Source organism: Peromyscus maniculatus, chromosome 2 (assembly GCF_049852395.1).
Source record: "Peromyscus maniculatus bairdii isolate BWxNUB_F1_BW_parent chromosome 2, HU_Pman_BW_mat_3.1, whole genome shotgun sequence".
NCBI classification, from domain to species: Eukaryota; Metazoa; Chordata; class Mammalia; order Rodentia; family Cricetidae; genus Peromyscus; species Peromyscus maniculatus.
Window position 1 is genome coordinate 24487824 of NC_134853.1, and position 15880 is coordinate 24503703.

The window sequence follows — 15880 nt, forward strand, 5'->3', positions numbered from 1 at the left end:
TTTCTTCTAGCCCTTCAATCTAGTTCTTCCCCATCTCAGTTTGTTCCTCTCAAGTTTTTACCCATTTAGTTCTTCCATTCTCTTTTCTCTTCTCTTCCCTGTGCCCTGGAAGTCCCGGTATATAAAGGGAGGGTCCGAGCTAAATTGTGTAAAGCTATTACTTAACGTCCACCTCTCCTAGGCAGTATCTCCTTGGGGAATTTACCTTAAGTCAGGAGACTTGCACATGGGCTGTTATCATTGTTATTCTGGGAAGTTGGGCCCCTACCTGGGCGGTGTTTCCTGTAGTCCTAGAAAGTGGCTAAAGGAGATATCTGATTCCAGAGAAAGCCTTTCCCGAGGCTGTTCTCCAAATATGTGGAATGTGTATGTCCAGAGAGTGATCAGTCCACACTGTTAGTCCTTCTTAGGGAAAAGTCAATTGGGAAAACTATGAAGGCACACATGAAATTCATAACAGAATACAGCTGATATATAACAAGCCAAGTAACATCAAAAACTCCTTGGGATTTGGCTTCCTCTGGAGGAATTCCCTGATCCCTCCAGGTAGTGACTTTGCCATAACCAGCTGAGTTCTTATGATATGTTCCTGCAGTCTGTAGCAGACTAGGCCCTCTGCATGGTGAGACAATTGTGTAGCTTGATCTGCTTGGGAGGCCCCCTGGCAGTAGGATCATAATCCATCCCTGGTGCATAAGGGGGCTTTTTGGAGCCCACTACCTGTGACAGGACACCTCATGCAGCCTTGAGGTGGGGGAAGGGCTTGGACTTTCTTCTACTGAATGTGCCTCCCCACGGGAGACCTTGCCTTCTTGTGGGGGCAAGTGGGGGTGGATTGGAGGTAGGCTGGGATGTGGGAGGAAGGAAGAGGGGGATCTTTGATTGGTATGTAAAATGAATGACAAAATTTTCTTTCTTTTTTTCTTTCTTTTCTTTTCTTTTTTCTTTCTTTCTCTCTCTCTCTCTCTCTCTCTCTCTTTCTTTCTTTCTTTTTTTTTTTTTTGGTTTTTCGAGGACAGAGTTTCTCTGTGTAGCTTTGCGCCTTTCCTTGAACTCACTCTGTAGACCAAGATGGCCTCAAACTCACAGAGATCCACCTTTAGTTATTTAGCGGCACTCTTACCCTGTGAGGAAATGTCAGGAAACAGGACAGAATCCACTTACAAGAGTTTTATTAAGATGAGAGAGACAGATGAGTGCTCAGGCCTGCAGAAAAGACACATGTGTGGAGAGGAAGAAGAAAGAAGGCTGGAATATGGCACCAGCTTATAAAGGCTGGGTGGTACATGCGTTGTGTGCTCTTATGCAACCATGCAAAGCCACAGGGTCCTGGTCACTCGAGACGCCTTGGCCCAGAAATGGCTATTTTGACCCGGAACTGGCTAGACAGAAGTGTCTAGGCCCGCCAGACAGGGACAACCGTGGGGGTGTCTTGTGGGTCTATCACCACCACCTGCCTCTGCCTCCTGAGTGCTGGGATTAAAGTCATGCGCCACCACCGCCCAGCGACAAAATTTTCTTAATTGACAAAAAAAAAAAAAAGAAAAGAAAAGAAAAAGAAAACACAGCTTCTACAGACTGACTGCCCCCTTCTCCATCACTTAATAGTTCACTTTGTCATCCTCATTGAGGTTCTTGTTTCTTCGGCTGTGGTTTTTTCACTTTGACTGACAAGTAAACTCGGCTTTTGTATTACTCACAGTTACTCAGTACAAAGTATATAAGATTATGAGTGGGAATTTCTTCTACAGATGTATAAAAGCATAGTCCCCGTGGTCCTATGATGACTATCCATAATCTGGAGAGCTGGAGAAATAGTAGTAACTCAGTATATAGGGACAGAAGCCTCAGAATAAGAAAGACAAGTAGGTGTGAAAGCACCCTCGTGCTAGCCTATGTTCAAAGGTTGAAGAATATGGATTCTTAACATTTATAAGTAGCTGTACAGCTGCGTCTGGTTCCCTCATGTGGGGTAAAATGTGCTTTCATCAGCCTCCTCTTTATATTCCACCAGTACCCCAGCCTTTAGGATGATGCCACTTTAGTTTATGTTAAGCTTTCTCCACACCACTGTCCTACAGTCAGTCTTCTGTAGAAATGCTACCATGCACACACCTAGCGTATGCTTTGCCAGTTTTCTAGGCATCTCTAAATCTAGTCAACTACATGAGCCATCATTTGTGGAGGCTCACAAAGGTTCCTAGTGATATCTGAGCTTGCTTTACCCAGCATAGCTGCATTAGAGGATTGCTTGACCACGTGTGTGGTTACCAGGTATATGGAAGGGTCTGCATGTGGCTGTGCTAGGGCGAGGTCTTTTGCTCCACCCCTTGGCATTCCTTTAAACAGTCCTTTAGAAGAGACAGAAGGGGCCACTGGATTAGGATCCAAACCCTCCCGGGGCTATCCTGTGTTTCTGTTTTTTTCTCTCGCCTTTATCTTTCTATCTAAATCTCTTATCCCTCTCTCTTCAAGGAAAGGGGAAGTAAGAGCTGGTCTCCCACAATCATTTGTTTTGTTTTGTTATAAAAAAATTAATTCTGTAGATTACAAATTTTTTTTTATTAAACTACTCTGATGAACACACATACACACACACACACACACACACACACACACACAATGGTGGTGACTTTCTGAGTCTTGTGGATATAGGCAAGGAATGTACTGTAAGAGTGGGGACAGGGAGCAGGTATTGCCAGGATCTGCAATGCTTTTCCTGCATGCTAAAGATATATGAAGAAAAATAGAAAGTTCTGGCACTTTCAGAAATCCAGAGTACAATGACATATTATAAAAATTAAAATGCTTCTTATGAACAACAAACTAGTCTTCCTAGAGAGATATTTTGTGTATAGGTAAAATGCTGCTCAATTTTCATGTATTTATTTTTCTCTAAATTAGGTACAGTTTTTTTTAAATATTCTTATACTACCCTGATAATTGAACCACAACCTGTTGTCTACGAATGCAGCTCAAATCTCTTATGTTTATTTGTATGCACAAGTGGCTGGTTTATTATTGTATTTGATTAAATAAATTTTTATTTAAAAGTTTTGTTGATACTTTTAAATATCTCATAGGAAATGACCCAGACACTGAAGAACAAGTATTTGAGAAGAGTTTATTTTTACCCTATCTGTACACTTTACAATTTCAAACTCTTTATCTCCACAGGTTCTCATTTGTAGTCTGTCATTATCCAGAAGGCTCCCCATACCCTTGATCAAGAGGAGAAAGGTTAAGCTTCACTTCTAAAACAGAACCTGAAAGAACTTGATAAAAGACAAGTAAAGTCAGGGATCATTAATCACTATCACACAAGAAAAACTGAAAAAAACCTCAGAAATGCAGCATTGTCATTTGGAAACTTTCTTTTTCTTGTTTACTTTCAGTTTGAATAAGTTAAAGCATCAGGATAGACAATTTCTGAGCTACTAAAGGCTTATGTAATACAAAATTGGGTTTAAATATAATAGCATTTATATTAAAAATATAATTTCAAGTGCCAATGACTTTAAAGATAATGTGTCATTAATAAGCAGTGGTAAGTTATTTTTTGGCAAATGAGAGAAGGTTAATGCCTTGAAAATATAGAGTTTTCTTCCATTTTCCAGATATTTTATATTACTTCTTATCTCCATCTGAAAATGGTCAGTGTTTCCTTGTCTGTTAAGGCTTGGAGAAACATTAAAGCTTCATTGTCATAAATGTCTATGAAGGAAGTGATAGGCTATATGGTGTTAATAATTAGGAAAAGATGAGGATATGATTGGGATAAAAAGAAGAGAGGGGTGTGTGTGTGTGTGTGTGTGTGTGTGTGTGTGTGTGTGTGTGTGTGTTGGTTTACACAAAAATCAAGATTGACAGTAAGGAGAAATGTTTTTTTTTCCATTTATTCTTCTTAAGTAAGGAAATAGACCAGAGAACAACCTTAAAGAACAAGACACTACTCCAGCCTTTTTTGTACAACTATGCGATTTGGAATGTAGCCCTTCCCATTTATGAAAAGGAGGAACCCCCACTGAAATTGGACAGAATTGAGTTAATCAAAGCAAAGCTACTTCTCTTTTTCTGAAATTGGTCCATATACATGCTTACTTCCTCAAAATTTATTATAGAAAGTAACTTTGAAGAGAATTCGATTTTGGAAGAGATGATTTCTTCCTTATTATTCTCTCATACAGTACATCCCAACTACAGTGCTCCCCCCACCCCTAATTTCTCCTCTCCTCCAGAACCACTGCTCCTCTACTTCCCTTCAGAATAGACCAGGCTTCCCAAGGATATCAACCAAACAGACATAAGAAGATGCAGTGAGAATGGGTATAAACTCTCATATCAAGGCTGGACAAGGCATTCAGTAGTTGGAAAAGGGTTCCACAAGCAGGAAAAGAGTTAGAGACACTGTTAGGAGTCTAGTAAAAATCTCAAGGTAAACAACCATAGTATGTATGCAGAGCACTTAGCGTAGACCTGTACAGGCTCTGTGATTGGTGCATCAGTCTCTGTGAGCACCTATTAACCTTGCTTAGTTGAAACGTGTTCTTTGTTCTTGTGGGGTCCTTGACCACTCTGGCTACCACAACCTTCTTCCCCCTCTTTGAGGAGTTTCTCCAGCACCACTTATTGTTTGGCTGTGGGTCTCTGCATCTGCTTACCTCTGTTGGTGGTTGACATTTCTCTAATGATGAATGGGCTATGAATAGCAGAATAACATTAGGAATCAGTATTGACATTCTTTTCCCTGGTCATGTTTGGTTCTATCACGTGCCTCTAGGATATCCTGCCTCTGATTTCTGTCTATCCAGGCAGTCCCAGGTATGGGATCTCTCTCATGGAGTGGACCTCAAGGTGGACCAGACATTCATTGGCAACTCATACCAGTGTCTTTACCTCAGCACATCTTTCAGGAAGGACAAATTGTAAGTTAAAGGTTTTGTGGCTGAGTCCAAGTGAATCATTGGAAGCCTTGTCTAGTTACAGAAGATGGCCAATTCAGGTTCTGTATCCCCCATTACTAGGAGTCTTCACTAGGTTCACCCTTGTAGATTCAAAAGAGAAAGATTTAGGCAGAGTATTAAGGGAGATAACTCCCATGCTGCATATCTGGTTCTGAGGAATTTGTAAATCTGGAATATTGCGAATGTGAAGTTGCTAGCACCATGGTTGTGGTTGTGCTTGTTTACTCATGTAAACTGTGTGAAACAAGGACTGGGAAAATGTAGGAATAAATTTATACACAGAACATAATATCTATATGTAATAGAAATCGAATCCCAGACATTAAGTGAAAAACCACTGTATCATACAAGACAATGAGCATAGTTTTGTGCAGCTATAAGCAACACCATTCCATGGGCAGCTGTGTGAGTTCCGGCCCTTATTGTTTTTGATGATGAACTGTTATATGGAATCATGAGCACAATAAACCCTTTCCTCCCCAAGGCTAAGACAACTTCCAAATAACTTCCAAAATAATTATATTTCCAAATGTAATAATTTTCTGTTATATTTTATATATTATTCTATATCAGTAATTTATAGACAAAATGATTTAAATTATAAGTCTATTATAAGGAGTGCTTATATCAGGTTATGTACTTCCCAACAAAGTATGAATAAAAGAACATCTACCCCTGATATGTAATGAACTTTCAGCTTGTACTAGATGATTAATAATAGCCAGATAATGTAATACAAAGTACAATTGGAATGCAAGTGAAATTGCAAAAACATGTACATTTCATCAAAGATATTAGAATATATGATCATTTCTCCCCATCAATTCTTTGTCTTCCCTGTCTCTGTCTTTCTGTCCCTCTGTCTCACTGTGTGTGTGTCTATTTGCCTTTCTTTCTCTGTCTTCCTGAAAGTCAATAGAGTTCACACACATTCATTTAGGCTGCAATCAATATTTATTGTTAATACTCCTTTTATTTTGTTTCTAAAGCATTCCAGTACTCACTATAATGAGGTTTTAAGTACTGGCCTAAGGCAATACAATTTGTCATAAATAAGAAATTAGCTCCTGTGAAAAGAGCAGCACATTAACATGCATCAGGTGACTGATCAGTTTTTCTTAAGCTGGATAGAATGTTAGTCTCATATTATCACACATTTTGTGCTATTTACCATTTTCAAGTGCTCACCTCCACAGCACATATACTAAATTGGAAGGATACAGAGAAGATTAGCATGGACCCTGTGAAAGGATGCCATGCAAATTCACGAAGTATTCTATACTATTTTCAGAATATATTGTATGAAAAACATTTTTAATTAAAAAAGTAAAAATCTCAAAATTTGCTATGCACACAAAGACCAAATCTCTATAGTTCTTAATGCCTTTATAATCTAATCGCCAATGGCTTTCTAGACTTCCCTAAAGGTCAAATACAATAGAAATACTAGATGAGCCAAGGAGGGAATGACAGGCAATGGCTGCCCTGGTTTTGTTATCCGTCTTTTCTTAGTGTTTGTATTTTGTGTTAGTTATTTTTACTTGTTTTTTTCCCTTACTCTTACAAATTCTATCACTTCTCAGCCAGGAAACCAATTATGAATCCAGTGTGAGGAAGCTACCCACTGACAAAAACAGAGCCCTCAGAACCAATCATATCTCGGAAACTCTCTAGTTGGCATCCAAGTGCTCAATTCCAAGACCCCATTGGGTATTTCATATTCAAAGTCAGACACATTTGTACTGTCTGAGGGAAATAACTGTAATATTTGAAAGGGCTTATTTTAGCTTAGAGTTCTCAAGTTTGCAGCAGAAGGATATCTTGATTCAAGCCTATGTGAATGAAGAATACAATGACTAGAGGAGTTTGCGGCAGATGCAGAGTTCCTTACCTTGTGGAAGGCAGCAGAAAGTAGAGAAAGGTGACAGAAAGGGCTCTAAGATGGGTTCATCATTCCTTGACATTACCCAATGATCTATTTGCTGTAACTAGGCTATACCTTATATTTCTTATCATTTCTTAGTCAGGCAACCAAATTAAAGATCCAGTAAGAAAACTACCTACTGGTTAGAACAGAGCCATCAGAATTCAATCACATCCCTAAAACTCTTCAGTTGGCATCCAAACTCTCAATTCCTGGCCCCTATGGTACATTTTACATTCATATTCTAAACCATTTGAATTATCTGAGAGGAGCTTCATGTGATGACCTCAGATCTCCATGCATTTCCTCCCTTGCCCACCAAGAATAGAGCAAGTAGAACACATGTGGAAAGCACAACAGATATCCACTGGATGTCTAAAGTTATCACTCTCAGAAATGTCCTGGATGGCCCTGCTCTATGGAGGAGAGACAGCCACTTTGCATGCTGACCCTACATGCTGGCAGTATGTGTTTCATGACCCAAGATAAGAGAATGGAAAAGATAGAAAGCCCTGTCTTGTTTTCTGAGACTGTAACATGTAAAACTATATTAGATGGAAACTTGGGTAAGGGAGGTGGGTTTTTTTTTTTTAACAAATGGAAGATAAAGATTTGATAGTGACTGTTATTAGATTTTACAGAGCCAGTAAAATAATTCTGTTATATAATAAATGTATAGAACAGGTATGAAAAGTATCTGGCAGTTCCCTTAGAACCAAGATGAACAGGGTGGGGCCATATGAAGCTCTAGAAACCCATTGCTTCTCCCCTTCCTCCCCAAGATATCACCTAGGGACACAGGACTTCCTCTCTCCACTCTTTGACTTTAAGCTCTCCCCCAATTTAGTGAACATTTGTATACACTACAATGTCATAAAAAAGTTTCTGCATTGAATTTTTTAAAAGTTCACATTTTCAATTCAAATGTCATGATTATGGTTTTTAAATTTTTTTTTTTTATTTTGGACATAGCTGTCTTTTCTCTGAGATGGTGGTTACCATAGGCTAAGTGTGGGTATATGGAGTATGTCTTAGTCCACTAGGACTGTGATCACAAGAGTGCTGGGGACGGGGTGGCTTATCAAGTGTACAAAATTATTTTTTACATTTTCAGAGAGTGCAAAGCACATGATCAAGGCACCAGCAGATTTAGGTTCTGTTAGGAAGTGTCCAATTCATGGCTCCTTCTGTATGTTTTTTCCTAAATAGAAGGGTTAAGCTAGTTACCAGGAGACTCTTTTATAAGGGAATTAGTGCCATTCATGAGGATAGAGCCCTCTTAACCCAGTTGTCCAAGGCCTTACATCTTACTACACTCATATTAGAGATTAGCATTCAGCTGTGCATTAGCATGCAGATCAAAGAAATGTTTTTTTTTTTTGAGGAATTCTTGTCATCCCATTGTTAGACTTCTGAAAATGAAGAATCAGGACATTGGGACTAGAGAGAAGGATGAGCAATTGAAGCACCCTCCTTTTGAGGACTTGGCCTAGAATATGATTTTATATATGCAGGAATGACACCCATGTCCGTAACATTTTTAATGAGGAAATAAAAATGATAGTTTCAAGTAAGACTGATAATTTTACATGTCAACTTATGATTATATTATTTCATTTTATGTGTCAATGTTTGATAATAATGATTTGGAAAATATGAGTGAGATTAGGCATCAAACATTGCAACTTGCATGTGTGTGTGTGTGTGTGTGTGTATGTGTGTGTGTGTGTGTGTGTGTGTGTGTGCGTGTGTTGTAAGTGTGTGTTTCGATTAACTCCTTTTTAAAAACAATTTTAAGTCCGCAGCATGGATTTCTTGGTTTCTATTTTCCTACTCTTTGCCAAGGCTGAGAAACTTGTAAAGTTTATTATAAGACAAAAATTGCCTAAACTAGCCTTTTATCTGAAATTTACCTTCAATGTTTATTTTCTGTATATTTTAATAATCTATGCATACACAACACCATTATCTCCCCTTCTGGTATTATTGGGGAAATTCTTTCAGGGAAGAATTGTGTCCTGTTTGTTTTTGCATCAACACCTATAGAAGTATCTGGAGCACAGAAGATAATGGGTAGAACATGGGACAAACTATCATAATGATGCCTGAACTTATATATATATATATATATATATATATATATATATATATATATATATATATATAGTCTGTAGTGAAATAAAATGATCAGAAAATATAAACTACCAGTTTATTATTTTATTTCCTACTTACAAATAAAATAATCTTGTCAAACTATTTTGTCTAATTATTCTAGAGTTGTCATTTCTCCCCCTTTTTTAGAGTAAATGAAACAATTATGGGGCATTGCCTACTTTGAATTATGGGACAGTTGGCTATGTCCATGTTTGCTTAACTGAATCTTGGAAACGACCTTTTGCCTTAATTCAGGTACTTCTTATAACACAGTACTATGTAATAACTGAATCAGTTGTCTAAAGAAGCAACTGTCATACAATGAAGGATTAACTACAACAGCCACCAAACAAAAGAATACCTTCTATAGCTATGATTGCCATTGTAGTTTTTCATTTTTATGTGTTTTTAACATGACTTTTTCCATAGCTCCTTTAAATCAGTAAGCCCTTTGGAAAGCAGTGGCTGTGAGCGAAAATGTACCAAACAGCAAATTTACTTTCCATTCATTTTTATTGTCCCGGTCACAGAAGAATGACCTCATTTGTCCACTCTAATCTGTTCACCTCTTCCAGCATGCTTTTGGTTCTGAAGAGCTAAATCTCATGCAAATGCTGTAGGCTGTTGCTATTGTCTGCAAATTACAATGAAGCTTACTCATTTTACTTATTCATTTTCCCACTGTGCAAACTACAATAAAAACTGGTCTTAAACTGCCCCTTTAGCTCCCTTTGCAAAATAAATGAAGCCAATCATGCTGTGTTTCATAGCATCACTTATTATTTAGTTGGTTATATTCTTTCATAGATTAAAAATGATAATAAAATGTTGAAGTTTTATCAACTGCAGTTAATGTTTAACCTGAATTTTGAAAATAAGAAAAAACTACAAGCCTGTGGCTCACCTCATTCCTTTCATAATACCCTTTGATAACTTGATTCATTTACTAAAAAAACATCAAGGTGAGAATCACAATAATCACAAATAGGGAGTGAAGGATGCTTATTTCTTCTGATAAATAGTGATTATATTAGATGGAGTTTGAATTTTACTGATTGGGAAATAAAAATAAGAATAAAAAGTATAAGTTACCTAAAACTAGTGTTTGAAATTTCTTGATATATTAAAGAGTTTGTGCAACATACTCAAATATATATTCCTTAAACTCTGGACAAAGTATATTCATTACCTTTTATAGTAATCTATTGAAATACCATTTCTCTCTGCTTAGAATATCTCCTCTGGATTATTATTTCAACTATCCAAATGCTGCCCTGATAATATTTTTGTTAAAATGCATTTCTTGTAACTTTATAACACTCTTCATAAGTCGAGTGAAGTTCTTCTCTACCTCACATTGGCATCATCTAGAATATTGAGTGGGGAACTTTAGAATGGATGGTGCTCTCTGTCAGCCCGAGTAGAAACAATTTGTCATTGTCAGAAAAGTCTCATACATTTTGATGCAGAAAAAGGTTACTGAGTCTATTAAAACAACTATGCTCTTGAATTAATATGTAAGACAGAGGTAGCCAAAGGCTAAGACTGAATGTAAGACTAAATGAAAATAATTCTACAAAGAGCAATGACATTCAAATAAATATTAAAGGGTTATTGTTATATGATTGCTTTTGGTGGGCAAAAACTGGATCCAGAAATACTGAGAGGTCTAATACTTAGCTTAGACAAAATGAAAGAAAATTTAAAAGGGTCTAAAGTTTCTATATTACAAATACCATAGGTGTGTAAGAAGCAAATATGTGATATTTTTATGTTATTATGGATTCTATATGCCAATTATTTAATCACTTATCCAACAAAGCCCACTTGAATGTTTTGTGTGCCAAACATAATGCTAAATTCCAATGTTAGAAAACTAGGTAAGAGTCATTTCCTCTCAAAAGTAGCCTACAGCTTAGTAAAGCAAAATATGATTATATTCAAAGATATTTTAATTTTTAATTCTAATAAATAGCTCTTTAGACATTTTAATAAAACCTATTTTATAAAATATGCACACAGTTCATACACACACACACACACACACACACACACACACACACACACAATTTGATTTACCCTATACAGGGGATAGTGTTCTTTCTAGAGTCCATAGGCTACTAAATAAGAATCACAGTACCAGATGAAGGATACTTCAGCTTGAGTTGTTGGTTAAGGTTGTCATGGAGAGCCTTAAAGAAGTATGTTCTCTTGGTTCTCCAACAGAACATGATGGTAAGACCCTGTTCTTATAAACACAACACACTTAGAACACATAACATGGAGAAACCAAGTTGGTATTTGCAAGAAGTTTCTTCCTTACTTGTCAGCTTTTCCAGTACCAGAAGGTTCTATGCAGGTGGCTGGGAAATAAAATAAAATAAAATAAACAAACAACCCCCCCCAAAATCAACAGTATTACCAAGCTGCGAACACTGTAACCTACAATAATGACCAACATGACAAAATATGCACATGTCTGTACTAATGGCATGAATGTATAAGTGTAACCAAACATATTCTGATTGGAATTTAAGGCCAGCTCTACAGGAGAAAAGATGCTTGGTACTGTAAATTTATCCAAAAGTACATGGCTGGGGAGCCATGTGGCTGGGGAGCTCACTATTATTGTTTTATTAAAAATTAAACAAAACAAAACAAAAAAAATATAATACTGAAGTGTTCTCTAAATTCAGATGTCTCTATCCATAGATTGCAGCTTTCAGACCTTATCAATTAAGTTTCTTTGTTCAACAGCAGTTAACACATAAGACCATAACTGGTACTTAGAGTTAAGTGTCTGTGTCATGCTTAGCCACACTGGGACAGCTATATCACATTTGGGACACCCATGTCTCATGGACCATCAAAAAAGAAGGGAGGGATTTTAAGAACAACATTGTCTTATGGATATGACACGAACAATGCACCCATGAATTCACAGCAGCTGTGGTTGCCTATAAAAAAAATGTACAAAATCAAGTCAGTCAAAATACTAACAGTGATGGAGAATCTCATGATCTGAAAACCCTGGCTGTGGAACTATTGACAGTTAATGGCTTCTAGAGAATGAATATTCAGTGTAAATGCGTGGCCCTCTTAGGTCAATAACACACACAGGAGTGTATGGATAGCAGAAGGTACAAAAATTGTTTTTTGTTTTTATTTTGAATAGGACCTGAAGTTTTTAGGTGGAGAATAGATATGGAAGGAGTTCAAAGATTTCAATAAAAATGTATTCATATATGTATGAATATCTGAAAATATAATAAAATGCTATATTAACCAGATGTAAGTATTACTATTAAATATTATTTTAAAGTTAATATTGTATCTTATTGCCTAAGCCAATTGAACTAATACAGGAGAATTTCTGCTCCAGGCTTCTCTTTTTCATGAGGTTTACTTAGAAAGAAATGAGATCTGTCAAAAACTTTTGCTGTATTTTATATTAAACTGCTTTCACAGCCTTCCTGCAATGCCCAGCTCTTGAGGGCCATGAGACCTGTGTATTGATGAAACATTATGAGCACCTAGTAAGTCTCCCTGAGAATTTTCCTGAAGGCAGTGAATGTCTACACACATTTTTCTACTACTAACGGCCACTTGCAGAGTCAATTCCCAGCTGACAGTGGCAATCAGATATGCTTCCTGTACTGTATTCCAGGGAGCATCAAGTCAAGCTATATATATGTGGACATGTGCACAAGTCAAAAGATTGCAGACTAAAAATTGATCTCTCAAGTCCCTGCAAATGGGAGATAGAGAATCAAAGTACTAATTTGTTGTTGTTGTTGTGTGAAATGAGAATGATTTTTCCTTAAATGGACTACAAGTTCAATGTAATTGCCTCTATTCCCTCCTGAGTATTAAGAAGAAAGAAAAAATAAATTCTAAGCATTATTTATTTATTTATTTATTTATGTATTTATTTATAAAAGGTGCATAAAAACCATATACACCACGCAGCACAATGTTCAATACATGTTAGGTAATGCTCAAATCAAGGTAACATATCTTTGCCTTTGAATATTTATCATTTGTGAGTCTATAACATTCAAAATCCCTTTTAATAGATTTTAGAAATATGTCTTTAATTGAACAGAATAATATAATATCACTTTTCCTTTCCTCCATCTAGCCCCTCCCAGCTCCCTTCCTTCAAGTTGATAGCCTCTTTTTCTATGAAATATATGACACACTGTTATCTATAGTCACCTCACTGTGCAGAATAACACCAGTTCATTTTTGTTCCTACTTAAATGTGGCCAAGTACCTCCTCATCAGCCTTTTCCCACCCAGTCTCTTACTCATATTCCCTAGCCAATGGAAACCATCATTCTACTGTCAACTGCTGTAAAATCAACATTTTTATTTTACATATGTGTGAGTTCATTAAATCGTATCTGTTTGTGTGTAGTTCACTTCACTTACTATAGAAATTCCTGTATCCATCCACTTACAATCTTTTATCTATCTTCTTTATGTCTGAATAACACTCCATAGAATTAGATCCATAGACAAAATTTTAGTTAATGAATGTTTTAGTTGTTTGAAATTCTTGGTTGATATATAATGTTGAATTGAATATGGGATATATTGTAGATGTAACCAATCATCTTATTAAAATAAGAAACACAGAGCCAATGTAAAAGAGAAAGCCGAGAGGTCAGAGCTCAGAGATAAAATCTTACCTCCTGCAGTGCTCCTAGCTTCCCCTAGAGAGAGAGCTACTTCCTGTTTGTCTGTGTTTGAAAAGTCTTTCTGTTCTGCCTTCTCATTGGTTGTAAACCCAACCATATGACTGCCTCATCACTGCCTGTAAGTACCGCCCTCCAGGTCTTAAAGGCGTATGTCTCCAATACTGGCTGTATCCCTGAACACACAGAAATCTACCTAGCTCTTCTAACCACCACGCTCTTGCTATGGCTCTAATAGCTCTGACCCCAGGGCAACTTTATTTATTAACATAAAATTAAAATCACATTTCAGTACAAATAAAATATCACCATATTTCCCCTTTTCTATTTTAATAAAAAGAAAAAAGGCAAAAGGTTATAACTAACAAAAGAAAAACTATATACAAAAGTACAATAACTATATACAATATATACAAGTAACAAATACCTAAACGATGTCTAGTCCATTTGTATTTGACAAATCAGAGAAAATAATTTCCTTATCTATCCTATTTTAGTAAGTCCAAAATGTATCTAATTCACTTTCTATCCTAATTAATCTTCAACTATAACTAAATAATCTTCAACTCCCTCAGAGACCCAAGAACGAAATAATATTAGCTAACAAAAATAAAAACAGGAAGTGCACAAAAGCAACTTTCAAAAATTTTGTGAGTTGACAGAAACAGCCAGCTGCCTGGACAGTTACCTGAGGTTTCTCCACAGTGTTGGGGATCATCTTCAGCCTATAGGCTTATTGTATCTGACAGACTCATTTGTGAAGTAGGTTGTACACAAGGTCAACAGTTCAACCTCACATTGGGTGAGAACAGTCCATGTACCAGAAACACCTGAATTCCACTAGTGTCATGTCATGATTCAGGATTTTAAATTCTGGAAATTGTTGATGGTTTTTGAATTCAGCTGTCCATTCTTCTTGGCTGTGTATATATGGCTTCATCTCAGCATCCCCTTCTTCTCCACATCCCTCTATTAAATGCCAGTCTACTATTGAGAGGCGTGAGCTTTCAGTTGCTGTTCCATTGTACAACAGAAGCCATTGGCCCACTGCCTGTTCAGCTGCCTTCAAAGAAAAGGGCACTGTACCTTTTCCGGAATGTGAAGGCCACTTCAGCGATGGTGCCATATTGTCCTGTCTTCAGAAGATGTCTTCTGATAAAGCCATAACCACACTTGTTTTGGCAGGAATTGGTAGTCCTTTGTTTCGTGTTCTGTCTGTCCATTTTGTCCTGTTGATTTGAGGATACTTTGTTGTCCAGTGGCTAACTTTTGCCACAATGAAAGTTAACTCCATATGCAGTTTCTTCAATGCCCATATTTTCTTTGAAGTAGATTGGTACTGCCAGGAGCCAACATGTCTCAAAAAAGAAAAATTTCTAAATTATTAAAACATTTTAAATGCCATATTCGGTAGATCTCTGAAGGGTTTGAAGATGACCTATCTAAAATATATCTGCTCAATTTTTAAAACATATCTTATATGACTACAATTTCTATTGTAATGTCTAACTACTAACTTTCATTTCTTTATATCCTAATAGTTGGTAATAATGTAAAGTATTTAAAACTAGTAATTGTCTTTTTCTTTTCTTTTCTTTCTTTCTTTTTTTTTTAAACAAGAACCTTAAATCTAATCTCCTTTGCTTAACCTTTTTCCTAACCCTTGACAACAACTTGTAACCTACCCCCCTAAATAATGAAAATTATCCCAGACCCAAAACCCATTAAAAAGACCAAAAAAAACCACCCGCCCCACACCACCTCTTTGGGAATGTGGGCGTCATTCTTAAAATTGCTTCCTGCTGGGTATGGGCGAAGTTATCTTTATCCTGAAAGAAAAATTTTAGGTTAATTGTCAAATTCTAGGAAAGGTAACTATATCCTTCATTATTATCCAGTCTGTGTATAAAGCCAAAGTTCAGGGTTTATCTCAAGTCCTTATTCAAGTAGACTGTGAGACTGGATCATCTCAGCTAGTCATCTCAAAAATGCTCTGAGCACTTTGTAGTTCAAAGCTGATCTGTAGATGATGTTTGTCAGCTTAGTGATATTATTATTGTCCACGTGGAATTGTTGTTGTTGTTGTTGTGGGGCCCCATCTCTTCCCGGAGACTTCAGTTGATGTTAGGCCTGGCCGT

The 15880-nt window shown here is 36.8% G+C and overlaps 1 non-coding gene across 1 annotated transcript; it reads left to right on the top strand.

Annotated features, from left to right (window-relative positions):
- The first annotated feature begins 6144 nt into the window (after nucleotides 1-6144).
- Nucleotides 6145-6250, top strand: LOC121827688 (U6 spliceosomal RNA). The gene has a single exon (XR_006070006.1). It is a non-coding gene; the product is annotated as a U6 spliceosomal RNA (small nuclear RNA).
- Nucleotides 6251-15880: the final 9630 nt, after the last annotated feature.